We start from the raw sequence: 14,052 nt of genomic DNA on the forward strand, positions 1-14,052 counted from the left end.
GTCTGCAATACACACACCCACATATATATGTTTTTCTTTTCTGTGACTCTTTTTCTCTTCATCAACCCTGCTTTCTTCTCTCCTTCTCTTTTTCCTCGTGTCATTTTCTCTCTCTGCCTCGATCCCACGTAGGCCCCAATTGAAAGCCTGTAGTGTAATCTCTGCCACGATTGGCCGGCCAGCAGCCTGCTGAGCCCTCTATCCACACTGACGCAGAGGCAGCCCGCGCATGCGCACTGGAGGCTGTTTTCAGCACCTTGGAGAGCTCCTGTGTAGGCAGCCGTCGAATGACAGTCTGCACAGGGCCAGCACTGCATAGGCCTGCTGCTGCTGCTGCTGCTGGTAGAAATCACTGCTGCTGCAGCTGGAGGAGCCTGGCAGCCTGAGTCTGCACTGCACAGAGGAGGCAGCAACACACAGAGATGCGCTGACATCGGCACAGCAACGAGGATCTAGCATCCCACTGCCTGCTGAGGAGCTAGCACCCCACCGCCTGCTGAGGAGCTAGCATCCCATCGCCTGCTGAGGAGCTAGCACCCCACCGCCTGCTGAGGAGCTAGCATTCCATCGCCTGCTGAGGAGCTAGCACCCCGACGCCTGCTGAGGAGCTAGCACCCCGCCGCCTGCGGAGGAGCTTGCATCCCACTGCCTGCTGAGGAGCTAGCATCCCATCGCCTGCTGAGGAGCTTGCATCCCGGCGCCTGCTGAGGATCTAGCACCCCGCCGCCGCCTGCGGAGGAGCTAGCATCCCACCGTCTGCAGAGGTCGGGTGGAGCTGAGGAGCAAGCTCTAACTTCCCAGAGGAGCCGCCACCCCAACACTGTGCAGCTGAGGCGACACCGAAGAGAGCATCGCCAGCGTGGCAGAGAGGAGTAACCAGGCAGGTGTTCTTCGTTTATCGGCTGTGTGTACCCCCGACCATTGGATGGCAGTGACTGCGGGGGTTATTAATATGTAAGCGCAGCCCTTCGTCCACGTATGTGTACCCACAGTGTTTCCATTTGGGGGGTTGGTGGAGTGTATGCTAACACATCCATTCACCGGGCTAAGACAGGCATATACAAAACAGTGTGTCTACAGACCATCGCAGGCTCGGGTGCGCAAGTGCGCATACGCCACAGACGCCACTCGTAATTGGACGGATCATGTGTACACCTTGGCCATTGTGTGTGTAAACTAGCACAGGACATTATTCGGGCTATATGCGCGCTTACAGACCACTCCATACTAGAAGACACACGATCACAGGTACACCCCATCTTCATGTTGTATTCACGGAGGTCATCCATGAATGGGGTGGGGGGGCGTGCTGAGGATGTACACTCGAAGAGGGTAGGGTGTGTCTGTGTATACATGCAATATGTACAGGCTGTCTGTAAACACACACGTTTACAGGCCATGCTCAGGCAGTGTTTACTCATAGGCTATTCCATGGGGGGAGGGGTCTATAGGGTGTTTACAGACACAGCCCACCTTCTTTTTACACAGTCCAGGGGAAGTGAAGGGCTACAGCACAACTATTCTTCAGCCTGTATGCACACAGAGCTCACTCCCGGGAGGTTACAGATATGTGCATACATATATTGTGTGTGTATACAACACCGGCCATGACAACAAGAGGGGGATGGGGGGCTCACCTCATCAGTTTCCCACACACAGACCTTTCAGTGGTTGGTTTGCTTTGTTTTTCTGCACGTCTGTGCTCACCCCTGTATAGACCGCCTCCTCTCCCCCCCCCACACCCTAGACCCACGTCTTTTGTACAGAACAACCATTCCCTGAGAGCACAACTTCCATAGATATGCAAACTCCCATCCCTGTATTACACCATGGTCAGAGTCCTCCGTGCATAGTTGTGTGCTTGTAAATCCCTAGAGATGGCAGCGCCCCACACTCCCATGAGCGCCACTGCAAGTCAGCGAGGTTAGAGGCTGAGCTCACGCCGCACGAGTGGTGTGATGTCCAATCGGCTCGTGTCATTGGTAAAGGGAGTCCGGTTCGAAGCATGGCAAGCTGTGCCAGAACTCTAATGATAACGCTGTGTTATTTATATATTGCTTTAGATAGAACGCATAGACATGCAATCTCACCCAACCACGGTTGGTACTCATTTCTCGACCACCCTGCTTCCCTCCCACTCTCTTGCCGCCCTCCTTGGGTCCCCTCCCATACCATCTGGTGAGGCTAAAAACCTTGGTGTCATCTTCGACTCCTCTCTCTCTTTCTCGCCTCACATCACGGACCTTGCCAAGAAGGCCCGCTTTCAAATTCACCTCCTCTGAGGTATTCTCCTTTTCCTCACCTTCCCTCAGAAACTCATTGTCTCCAGAGCCCAGGTTCTCTCTAGGCAGGACTACTGCAGCAGCCTCTTCCTCAATCTGCCTCTTTCCTCCCTGCACCCTCTTCAACTAATCCAGAATAGGACTGCAAGACTTATCCTTGTCCTCAAGCTCAGGGATCGCATCTTCAGCCCTAAAATCTCTCCACTGGCTCCCGATGACTGCAAGGATCAAATACAAGACCCTCTGCATTATCCACAAGGCTTTCTGGGGCCTGGGACCCCGCAACAACCAACTATCTCTCCCTAAATACCTCCCTGCTAGAGCCCTTCTGTCCTCTAGCTCCAACTCTCTAGAGATCAGGTGTTTTTCCAAGCAGAGAGTGAGGGGTAGATCTCTCTCTTTGGTAGGTGCTTCCCTCTGGAATGGCCTCCCTGCCCCTCTCAGACTTGAGTCAGACTTCAGTAAGTTCTGGAAGCTTCTGAAGACCCTGCTCTTCTTTACCTCCTCCCCCTCGCCCTCCCTTGCTAATGCTCCATCTGCCACTGCGACTGGCAGCCTGGTCCCTTATGAGCCATACAGAGCACCAGGCCCTCCTTGACCAGTCAATTCCAGCACCCCCCCCCCTTAGCCAGCACTGCCCTTCCGGGCCCCCTTCTCTGACCAGCCTGGTGGGTTGCGCATCCCTCCCGAGTCTGCTCCACCCCCGTCCTCGCACCTAGATGGTGGCCCACACCCAGCATCCCCAGGCACCTGTCCCCCTGGGCTCCCCCCAGCACTTGTGTAGACCCTGGCCTCTTTCTTCCTCCCCCCTGCATTTTATGCCCCCTCCCTTGACCGTCACTTGCCACCCGAACGTCACAAGACCTAGTAGTACCGTTACTGTTGTTTCTCCCTTGTTTCCCCCCTCCCCTTTCCTGTCTTGTGGTGCCTGGAAATACCTTTTTGCTGTATAGTGCAACTCATAAATATTCAATAAATATATAAAATAAAAACTGACTTGGTCTTGCCAGGATTCGCACCTGCGACCTTCAGATCACACCAGCAACCACTCAACTGCAGAATGCTCTTACCAACTCCGATCATGTAGTGTTGGTTGCAAAGGAGCATCTAGTCCTATGTATGACAAGTTGTACTGAATGACACAATATTGAGAACTCCGATCATCTAGTGTCAGTGACAACGGGACATCTGGTCCGAAGTATGACAAGTTGTACTGAATAGCATGCTTTTGAGATCTCCAATCTGCTAGTGGTGGTGGCACCGGGACATCTCAAGGCCTCCGATTGGCTAGTGTCAGTGGCAACAGGCATCTGGTTCCAAATATGACAAGTTGTACTGAATAACACAATATCGAGTACTTCAATTGGCTAGTGTCCGAGGCAACAGGGCATCTCAAGGCCTCCGATCAGTAATTGTCTGTGGTAACGGGCGTCTGGTTACAAGTATAACAAATCGAAATAAATGTATGACCCATTATCAAGAACTCTGATAGGCTAGTGTCAGTGGCATTGGGGAATCTGGTTTTAAATATGACCAGCTGTAATGAATGACCTATTATCGAGAACTCTGATAGGCTAGTGTGAGCGCCATTGGGGCATCTGGTTCTAAATATGACCAGCTCTAATGCATGACCCATTATCGAGAACTCTGATAGGCTAGTGTCAGCGGCATTGGGGCATCTGGTTCTAAATATGATCAGCTCTAATGAATGACCCATTATCGAGAGCTCCGATAGGCTAGTGTCAGTGGCATTGGGGAATCCGGTTCTAAATATGACCAGCTGTAATGGATGACCCATTATCAAGAACTCTGATAGTGTAGTGTCAGCAGCATTGGGGCATCTGGTTCTAAATATGACAAGTTCAAATGAATGACCCATTATCAAGAACTCTGAGTGGCATTGGAGCATCTAGTTCTAAATTGGCTCCCTTCCCCTGGCGTCTTTATCAAAACTCCTGATCGAGAACCAGGAGAATGGTATTGCTTGCTACCGTTCTTTCTCACTGCTTTCAGCTTGAAACACACTTTGCCACTTTGACTGGTTCTCAATAAAGTCCTGAATCTTGTTAGGGTCCCAGACCATTCTCTGGTGGTCAATGGTTCTCACTTTCCTACTGTGATGAGGAGGATTACCTCTGATGCTTTCTGTATCTGCTTTTGGGTCCCAGACCCTTCTCTGGTGGTCAGTGGTTCTCACCTTCCCACTGTGACGAGGAAGATTACCTCTGATGCTTTCCGTATCTGCTTTTGGGTCCCAGACCCTTCTCTGGTGGTCAATGGTTCTCACTTTCCCACTGTGACGAGGAAGATTACCTCTGATACTTTCCGTATCTGCTTTTGGGTCCCAGACCCTTCTCTGGTGGTCAATGGTTCTCACTTTCCCACTGTGACGAGAATGATTACCTCTGATGCTTTCCATATCTGCTTTTTGGTCCCAGACCCTTCTCTGTGGTCAGTGGTCTTATGCACGCCACTGAAGCAAAGAAGTTTCCTTGAATGTCTAGTTTAGACTTCTTAGGATCCTCTACCCTTCCCTGGTAATCAGTGGTCTTGTGTTCTCCACTGAAATGAGGAAGCGTTCCCTGGATGCTTCCCACGTCAGCAGTTCCTTTTGTGTCCCCACTGGTCCTCCCCTGCACCCCTTTACCTTCACACGGGGTCAGGCACTTCTCTGGTTCTTCCAGGGATGGATTTTCTACTCTGCTGCACCTTCCCCTTTGGCCTGCGGGCTCCATGGCATTCCCACAGATCTCCCGCCTTTGCTGTATTGGTGTCTTTGTTGGACGCGTCGGTTCACCATGCCAGGGCTATCTCTAGGTTGGGCAAAGGGGTCCGCTCCTGCAGGGTCTCCTGTTGACTCTCGCAGCATCTTGCTGGTGTCTGATGCTCCGCCTGCTTCCTCTTCTGACGGGATGCCAATCTTTGGGGTTCCTCGCTCCTCGAAGACAGTCCTTTTTCAGTTTTCCTTATGTAGGCCTGGTCCCGCCTATCGTCAATACCTGCAGAGTATGATCGTGGGGCATTCTTCATGATTCCGGTGAGCCACCTGGTGGCAGTACTTGACGGTGTAGCCTTCATGCTTCCAGTGTTCTTCCTAGTCCTTACCTGGCTGGTTTCTTCAGTATTACAACAATACATGTGTTTGTCCTCGAAGGAAGAATTAGAGGTAGGATGTGGGACTATGAAATGTGTGGGGGATGTGATTAACAAGGCTGCACCCCAGGTGGCCGCCCTTGTCCCTAAAGGGGGAATCCCTCCACATGAGGTCTCCCGCATTAAGCCACATATTGGTTAGTGGCCGTACCACCCTATCCTTACAGAGAAGGGCTTTCCCTTGAGGAGAAGTGACGTCCCTTCATAATTCTTCACAGAACTCACCAAGTAACCCATATGGACATATTGTCGGACCCACAAAGATCCTGCACTCTACTGCTCTCATACACATAGCCATCATGAGTGGATCGAGGAATTTATATGTTGGCATTGGTGATCAACTACTTGGAGTCACGAGTGAGCTGGATTGTTTGATATGTTTGTTAGTACACGTATTGGGATATAAGTCAGATCTATTGCTCCACTGGTGTTGAGTAACCCATGCAATCATGTCCCTGTTGCCTCTGAACGACGGCCTCCACCAACTTCTGGAATATAAACCTCCAGGCTGCTCATACGATCCCTACACATTGTGCTGCACTACTGAGCCCAACATATGTGGCAAGGTTATCTTTCTCAGCATGGGTAGAAAAGGTTCTCAACACTCAGTGGTGGATGATATTTAATCCACTATATCTCCCATAATACCCAGGTTGGTTGCCGGGGGGTTAGGAGGGATAGGTGGAGGATATCCACCGGCTCTCTACACGTGCCAAATTAAGTGGCCCTCAGTTTCTAAGTCTGGGATCTGTTCTTATGCCTGGTATCACACATTTGTGTAGTGTGTATAAAAAAATCCTTCATCTGCCATTCTTTGGCTCTTGTGCTGTGAACCTGACTTCTCATGCACGTCTGAGAAGTTGTGATCCTCAAGAGGCCTTTTCCTGGCTAGCTGCCAGGTGTTTTGTGTTTCAATGATGAGTACGGAATTGGGTAGGTGTTGTAACACAGTTTTACAAATGGCACAGACAAATTATTCTTGCATAAGTTGATTTATTTGCCCTGCCATGATAGTGATCAATTCTGTTGGTAAGATAAAGTATCCCCACACTTTGAATGAGTCTATACAAGGTTCTTATCTTCTCTCTAGGTAAGTCTCCCGGTCTGCCTTCTTCCTGGGGTGGATACTGGGCTGCTCCTCAGGCTTTTATTCTCTCTGGGTTAGTATCCTGGCAACTCACCTGTTCTGCCTTCTTTCTGGGGTGGATCCTGAGCCACTCTTCAGGCTTGTATTCTCTATGGGTTGGTATCCAGGCCACTCTCTCATTCTGCCTTCTGCCTGGGATCCAGGCCACCCTTCAGCCTTGTATTCTCTATGGGTTGGTATCCAGGCCACTCTCTCATTCTGCCTTCTTTTTGAGATGGATCCCGGGCCACTCTTCAGGCTTGTATTCTCCCTGGGTTAGTACCCAGGCCACTAAACCTTTCTGCCATCTTCCTGGGATGTATCCAGGGCCACTCTCCAGGCTTGTATTTTCTCTGGGTTAGTATCCAAGTAATTCCCCGTTCTGCCATCTTCCTGGGATGGATCCCAGGCCACTCTTCAGGCTTGTGTTATCCTTGGGTTAGTATCCAGAGCACTCACCCTTTCTGTTCTTTTTCCTGGGGTGAATCCCGAGCCACTCTTCAGGCTTGTATTCTCCCTGGGTTAGTATTCAGGCCACTCTCCCATTCTGCCTTTTTCCTGTAATGGATCCCGGGCACTCTTCAGGCTTGTATTCTCTCTATGTTAGTATCCTGGGCACTCACCTGTTCTGCCTTTTTCCTGGTGTGGATCCTGGGTCACTCTTCAGACTTGTATTCTCTCTGGGGTAGTATCCAGGCCTCTCACCCATTCTGCCTTCTCCTGGGATGGATTCCGGGCAACTCCTTAGCCTTGTATTCTCTCTTTGTTAGTATCAAGGCCACTCACCCGTTCTGCCTTCTTCCTGGGATCCCAGCCACTCTTCAGGTTTGTACTCTCTCTGGGTTCGTATCCAGGCCACTCACCCGGCCTGCCTTCGTCCTGTGTCAGATCCCAGGCCACTCTTCAGGCTTGTATTCTCTCTGGGTTAGTATCCAGGCCACTCACCTGTTCTGCCTTCTTCCTGTGTCAGAGCCCAGGCCACTCTTCAGGCTTGTATTCGTTCTGAGTTAGTTTGCAGGCAACTCCCCTGTTCTGCCTTCTCCTGGGGTGGATCCCGGGCCACTGTTCAGGCTTGTATTCTCTCTGGATTAATATCCAGGCCACTCACCCGTTCTGCCTTCTTCCTGGCGTGAATCCTTGCCCACTCTTCAGACTTGCATTCTCCCAGGGTTAGTATCCAGGCCACTCACCCATTCTGCCTTCTTCCTGGGGTGGATCTCGAGCCACTCTTCAGGCTTGTATTCTTTCTGGGTTAGTATCAAGGCCACTCTCTCAACATGCCTTCTTCCTGGGATCCAGGCTACTCTTCAGGCTTGTATTCTCCATGGGTTAGTATCCTGGCCACTCAACCTTTCTGCCTTTTTCCTGGGGTGGATCCCGAGCCACTCTTCAGGCTCTTATTCTCTGTGGGTTAGTATCCAGGCCACTCTCCCATCCTGCCTGCTGCCTGGGATACAGGCCACCCTTCAGCCTTGTATTCTCTATGGCTTGGTATCCAGGCCACTCTCCCGTTCTGCCTTCTTTCTGGGGTTGCTCCTGAGCCAATCTTCAGGCTTGTATTCTCTCTGGGTTAGTATCAAGGCCCCTCATCCGATCTGCCTTCTTTCTGTTTCAGTTCCCAGGCCACTCGTCAGGCTTGTATTCTCCATGGGTTAGTATCCAGGCCACTCACCCTGTTCTTCCTTCTTCCTGGGGTGGATCCCGAGCCACTCTTCAGGCTTTTATTCTCTGTGGGGTAGTATCCAGGCCACTCTCCCATCCGGCCTTCTGCCTGGGATCCAGGCCACCGTTCAGGCTTGTATTCTCTCTGGGTTTGTATCCAGGCCACTCACCCGTTCAGCCTTCTTCCTGGGATGGATCCTGGTATACTCCTCAGGCATGTATTCTCTCTGGGTTAGTATCAAGGCCACTCACTCGTTCTGCCTTCTTCCTGGGGTGGATACTGGCCCACTCTTGAGGTTGGTATTCCCTATGGGTTAGTATCAAGGCCGCTCACCCGTTCTGCCTTCTTCCTGGGATCCAGGCTACTCTTCAGGCTTGTATTCTCTTTGTGTTAGTATCAAGGCCACTCACCCGTTCTGCCTTCTTCCTGGGATGGATCCCGTGTTACTCTTCAGGCTTGTATTCTCGCTGGGTTATTATACAGGCTACTCACCCATTCTGCCCTCTTTCTGGGATGCCGGTCCACTCTTCAGGCTTGTATTCTCCCTGGGTTAGTATCCAGGCCACTCACCCATTCTGCCTTCTTCCTCGGATAGATCCTGGGCCACTCTTCAGGCTTGTATTCTCTTTGGGTTAGTATCCACGCCACTCACCCATTCTGCCTTCTTCCTGGGATGGATCTTGGGCCACTCTTCAGGCTTGTGTTCTCCATGGGTTAGTATCCTGGTGACTCACCTGTTCTGCCTTCTTCCTGGGATGGATCCCTGTCCATTCTTCAGGCTTGTATTCTCTCTGAGTTTGTATCCAGGCCACTCACCTGTTCTGCCTTCTTCCTGGGATGGATCCTGGTACACTCTTCAGGCTTGTATTCTCCCTGGGTTAGTATCCAGGCCACTCACCCGTTCTGCCTTCTTCCTGTGTCAGATCCCAGGCCACTCTTCAGGCTTGTATTCGTTCTGGGTTAATATCCAGGCCACTCACCCGTTCTGCCTTCTTCCTGGCATGAATCCTTGCCCACTCTTCAGACTTGCATTCTCCCTGGGTTAGTATCCTGGCCACTCACCCATTCTGCCTTCTTCCTGGGGTGGATCTCGAGCCACTCTTCAGGCTTGTATTCTCAATGGGTTAGTATCCAGGACACTCATCCGAACTGCCTTCTTCCTGTTTCAGATCCCAGGCCACTCCTCAGGCTTGTATTCTACATGGGTTAGTATCCAGGAAACTCAATCTTTCTGCCTTCTTCCTGGGATGAATCCCAGGCCACTCTACAGGCTTGTATTCTCTCTTCGTTAGTATCCTGGCCACTCACCTGTTCTTCCTTCTTCCTGGGGTGGATCCCGAGCCACTCTTCAGGCATTTATTCTCTGTGGAGTCGTATCCAGGCCACTCTCCCATCCTGCCTTCTGCCTGGGATCCAGGCCACCGTTCAGGCTTGTATTCTCCCTGGATTAGTATGCAGGTCACTCACCCGTTCTGCCTTCCTCCTGGGGTGGATCCCTGGCAACTCTTCTGGCTTGTATTCTCTCTGGGTTAGTACCCAGGCCACGTATTCTTTCTGCCTTTTCCTGGGGTGGATCCCGAGCCACTCTTCAGGCTTGTGTTCTCTCTGGGTTAGTATCCAGGACACTCATCCGAACTGCCTTCTTCCTGTTTCAGATCCCAGGCCACTCCTCAGGCTTGTATTCTACATGGGTTAGTATCCAGGAAACTCAATCTTTCTGCCTTCTTCCTGGGATGGATCCCAGGCCACTCTACAGGCTTGTATTCTCTCTTCGTTAGTATCCTGGCCACTCACCTGTTCTTCCTTCTTCCTGGGGTGGATCCCGAGCCACTCTTCAGGCATTTATTCTCTGTGGAGTCGTATCCAGGCCACTCTCCCATCCTGCCTTCTGCCTGGGATCCAGGCCACCGTTCAGGCTTGTATTCTCCCTGGATTAGTATGCAGGTCACTCACCCGTTCTGCCTTCCTCCTGGGGTGGATCCCTGGCAACTCTTCTGGCTTGTATTCTCTCTGGGTTAGTACCCAGGCCACGTATTCTTTCTGCCTTTTCCTGGGGTGGATCCCGAGCCACTCTTCAGGCTTGTGTTCTCTCTGGGTTAGTATCCAGGACACTCATCCAAACTGCCTTCTTCCTGTTTCAGATCCCAGGCCACTCCTCAGGCTTGTATTCTACATGGGTTAGTATCCAGGAAACTCAATCTTTCTGCCTTCTTCCTGGGATGGATCCCAGGCCACTCTACAGGCTTGTATTCTCTCTTCGTTAGTATCCTGGCCACTCACCTGTTCTTCCTTCTTCCTGGGGTGGATCCCGAGACACTCTTCAGGCATTTATTCTCTGTGGAGTCGTATCCAGGCCACTCTCCCATCCTGCCTTCTGCCTGGGATCCAGGCCACCGTTCAGGCTTCTATTCTCCCTGGATTAGTATGCAGGTCACTCACCCGTTCTGCCTTCTACCTGGGATTGATCCCGGTCCACTCTTCAGGCTTGTATTCTCTCTGGATTAGTATCAAGGCCACTCACTCGTTCTGCCTTCTTCCTGGGATCCAGGCTACTCTTCAGGCTTGTATTCTCTCTGGGTTAGCATACAGGCTACTCACCCGTTCTGCCCTCTTTCTGGGATGCCGGTCCACTCTTCAGGCTTGTTTTCTCCCTGGGTTAGTATCCAGGCCACTCACCCATTCTGCCTTCTTCCTCAGATAGATCCTGGGCCACTCTTCAGGCTTCTGTTCTCCCTGGGTTAGTATCCAGGCCTCTCACCCATTCTGCCTTCTTCCTGGGATGGAACCTGGGCCACTCCTCAGGCTTGTATTCTCAATGGGTTAGTATCAAGGCCACTCACCCATTCTGCCTTCTTCCTGGGATCCCGGCCACTCTTCAGGCTTGTATTCTCTCTGGGTTAGTAACCTGGCGACTCACCTGTTCAACCTTCTTCCTGGGGTGGATACCGAGCCTCTCTTCAGGCTTGTATTCTTGCAGCGGTATTATCCAGGCCACTCTCCCATCCTGCCTTCTGCCTGGGATCCAGGCCACCCTTCAGGCTTGTATTCTCTCTGGGTAAGTATGCAGGCCACTCACCCGTTCTGCCTTATTCCTGGGTCAGATCCCAGGCCACGCTTCAGGCTTTTATTCTCTCTGGGTTAGTATGCAGGCCACTCACCCGTTCTGCCTTCTTCCTGAGGTGGATCCCAAGCCACTCTTCAGGCTCTTATTCTCTGTGGGTTAGTATCCAGGCCACTCTCCCATCCTGCCTGCTGCCTGGGATACAGGCCAACCTTCAGCCTTGTATTCTCTATGGCTTGGTATCCAGGCCACTCTCCCGTTCTGCCTTCCTCCTGGGGTGGATCCCTGGCAACTCTTCAGGCTTGTATTCTCTCTGGGTTAGTATCCAGGCCTCTCACCCATTCTGCCTTCTTCCTGGGATGGATCCTGGGCCACTCTTCAGGCTTGTATTCTCCATGGGTTAGTATCTAGACCATTCACCTGTTCTGCCTTCTTCCTGGGATCCAGGCTACTCTTCAGGCTTGTATTCTCTCTGTGTTAGTATCAATGCCACTCACCCGTTCTGCCTTCTTCTTGGGATGGATCCCGGGTTACCCTTCAGGCTTGTATTCTCTCTGGGTTAGTATACAGGCTACTCACCCATTCTGCCCTCTTTCTGGGATGCCCGTCCACTCTTCAGGCTTGTATTCTCCCTGGGTTAGTATCCAGGCCACTCACCCATTCTGCCTTCTTCCTGGGGTGGTTCCCGGTCCACTCTCCAGGCTTGTGTTCTCCCTGGGTTAGTATCCTGGTGACTCACCTGTCCTGCCTTCTTCCTGGGATGGATCCCTGTCCATTCTTCAGGCTTGTATTCTCTCTGAGTTTGTATCCAGGCCACTCACCCGTTCTGCCTTCTTCCTGTGTCAGATCCCAGGCCACTCTTCAGGCTTGTTTTCGTTCTGGGTTAGTTTGCAGGACACTCTCCTGTTCTGCCTTCTTCCTGGGGTGGATCCCGGGCCACTCTTCAGGCTTGTATTCTCTCTGGGTTAATATCCAGGCCACTCACCCGTTCTGCCTTCTTCCTGGCATGAATCCTTGCCCACTCTTCAGACTTGCATTCTCCCTGGGTTAGTATCCAGGCCACTCACCCATTCTGCCTTCTTCCTGGGGTGGATCTCGAGCCACTCTTCATGCTTGTATTCTTTCTGGGTTAGTATCAAGGCCACTCTCTCAACATGCCTTCTGCCTGGGATCCAGGCCACAGTTCAGGCTTGTATTCTCTCTGGGGTAGTATCCAGGCCACTCACCCATTCTGCCTTCCTCCTGGGGTGGATCCCGGGCCACTCTTCAGGCTTGTATTCTCTCTGAGTTAGTATCCAGGCCACTCACCCGTTCTGCCTTCTTCCTGGGATGGATCCTGGTACACTCCTCAGGCTTGTATTCTCTCTGAGTTTGTATCCAGGCCACTCACCCGTTCTGCCTTCTTCCTGGGATGGATCCTGGTACACTCCTCAGGCTTGTATTCTCCCTGGGTTAGTATCAAGGCCACTCACCCTTTCTGCCTTCTTCCTGGAATCCCGGCCACTCTTCAGGCTTGTATTCTCTCTGGGTTAGTAACCTGGCGACTCACCTGTTCTGCCTTCTTCCTAGGATGGATCCCGAGCCTCTCTTCAGGCTTGTATTCTTGCAGCGGTATTATCCAGGCCACTCTCCCATCCTGCCTTCTGCCTGGGATCCAGGCCACACTTCAGGCTTGTATTCTCTCTGTGTAAGTATCAAGGCCACTCACCCGTTCTGCCTTCTTCCTGGGATGGATCCCGGTCCACACTTCAGGATTGTATTCTATCTGGGTAAGTATGCAGGCCACTCACCCGTTCTGCCTTCTTCCTGGGATCCAGGCCACTCTTCAGGCTTGTGTTATGCTTGGGTTAGTATCCAGGCCACTCACCCTTTCTGCATTTTCCCTGGGCTGGATCACGGGGCACTCTTCAGGCTTGTATTCTCTCTGGGTTAGTATCCAGGCCACTCATCCGAACTGCCTTCTTCCTGTTTCAGATCCCTGGCCACTCCTCAGGCTTGTATTCTCCATGGGTTAGTATCCAGGCCACTCACTCTTTCTGCCTTCTTCCTGGGATGAATCTCGGGCCACTCTTCAGGCTTGTATTCTCCCTGGGTTAGTATCCATGCCTCTCACCCATTCTGCCTTCTTCCTGGGATGGATCCTGGGCCACTCTTCAGGCTTGTATTCTCCCTGGGTTAGTATCCAGGCCTCTCCCCCATTCTGCCTTCTTCCTGGGATGGATCCTGGGCCACTCTTCAGGCTTGTATTCTCCATGGGTTAGTATCCAGGCCACTCACTCTTTCTGCCTTCTTCCTGGGATGAATCTCGGGCCACTCTTCAGGCTTGTATTCTCTCTCTGTTAGTATCCTGGCCACTCACCCATTCTTCCTTCTTCCTGGGGCGCATCTCGAGCCACTCTTCATGCTTTTATTCTCGGTGGGGGCGTATCCAGGCCACTCTCCCATCCTGCCTTCTGCCTGGGATCCAGGCCACCGTTCAGGATTGTATACTCTCTGGGTTAGTATCAAGGCCGCTCACCCATTCTGCCTTCTTCCTCGGATCCAGGCTACTCTTCAGGCTTGTATTCTCTCTGTGTTAGTATCAATGCCACTCACCCGTTCTGCCTTCTTCTTGGGATGGATCCCGGGTTACCCTTCAGGCTTGTATTCTCTCTGGGTTAGTATACAGGCTACTCACCCATTCTGCCCTCTTTCTGGGATGCCGGTCCACTCTTCAGGCTTGTATTCTCCCTGGGTTAGTATCCAGGCCACTCACCCATTCTGCCTT

The 14,052-nt window shown here is 51.9% G+C and overlaps 1 protein-coding gene across 2 annotated transcripts in view; it reads left to right on the forward strand.

Moving 5' to 3' along the window:
* The first annotated feature begins 229 nt into the window (after positions 1-229).
* Positions 230-14,052, forward strand: part of LOC138566188 (ankyrin repeat domain-containing protein 23-like) — a 120,693-nt gene continuing 106,870 nt past the window's right edge. Inside the window, exon 1 of one of the 2 annotated variants that reach the window (XM_069643231.1) lies at positions 230-954. The gene's annotated coding sequence lies outside the window, so the exon portion shown is untranslated. The remainder of the gene's footprint in view (positions 955-14,052) is intronic. The other variant, XM_069643230.1, reaches the window with a different exon arrangement.

Source organism: Ambystoma mexicanum, chromosome 2p (assembly GCF_040938575.1).
Source record: "Ambystoma mexicanum isolate Mex_15411 chromosome 2p, UKY_AmexF1_1, whole genome shotgun sequence".
NCBI classification, from domain to species: domain Eukaryota; kingdom Metazoa; phylum Chordata; class Amphibia; order Caudata; family Ambystomatidae; genus Ambystoma; species Ambystoma mexicanum.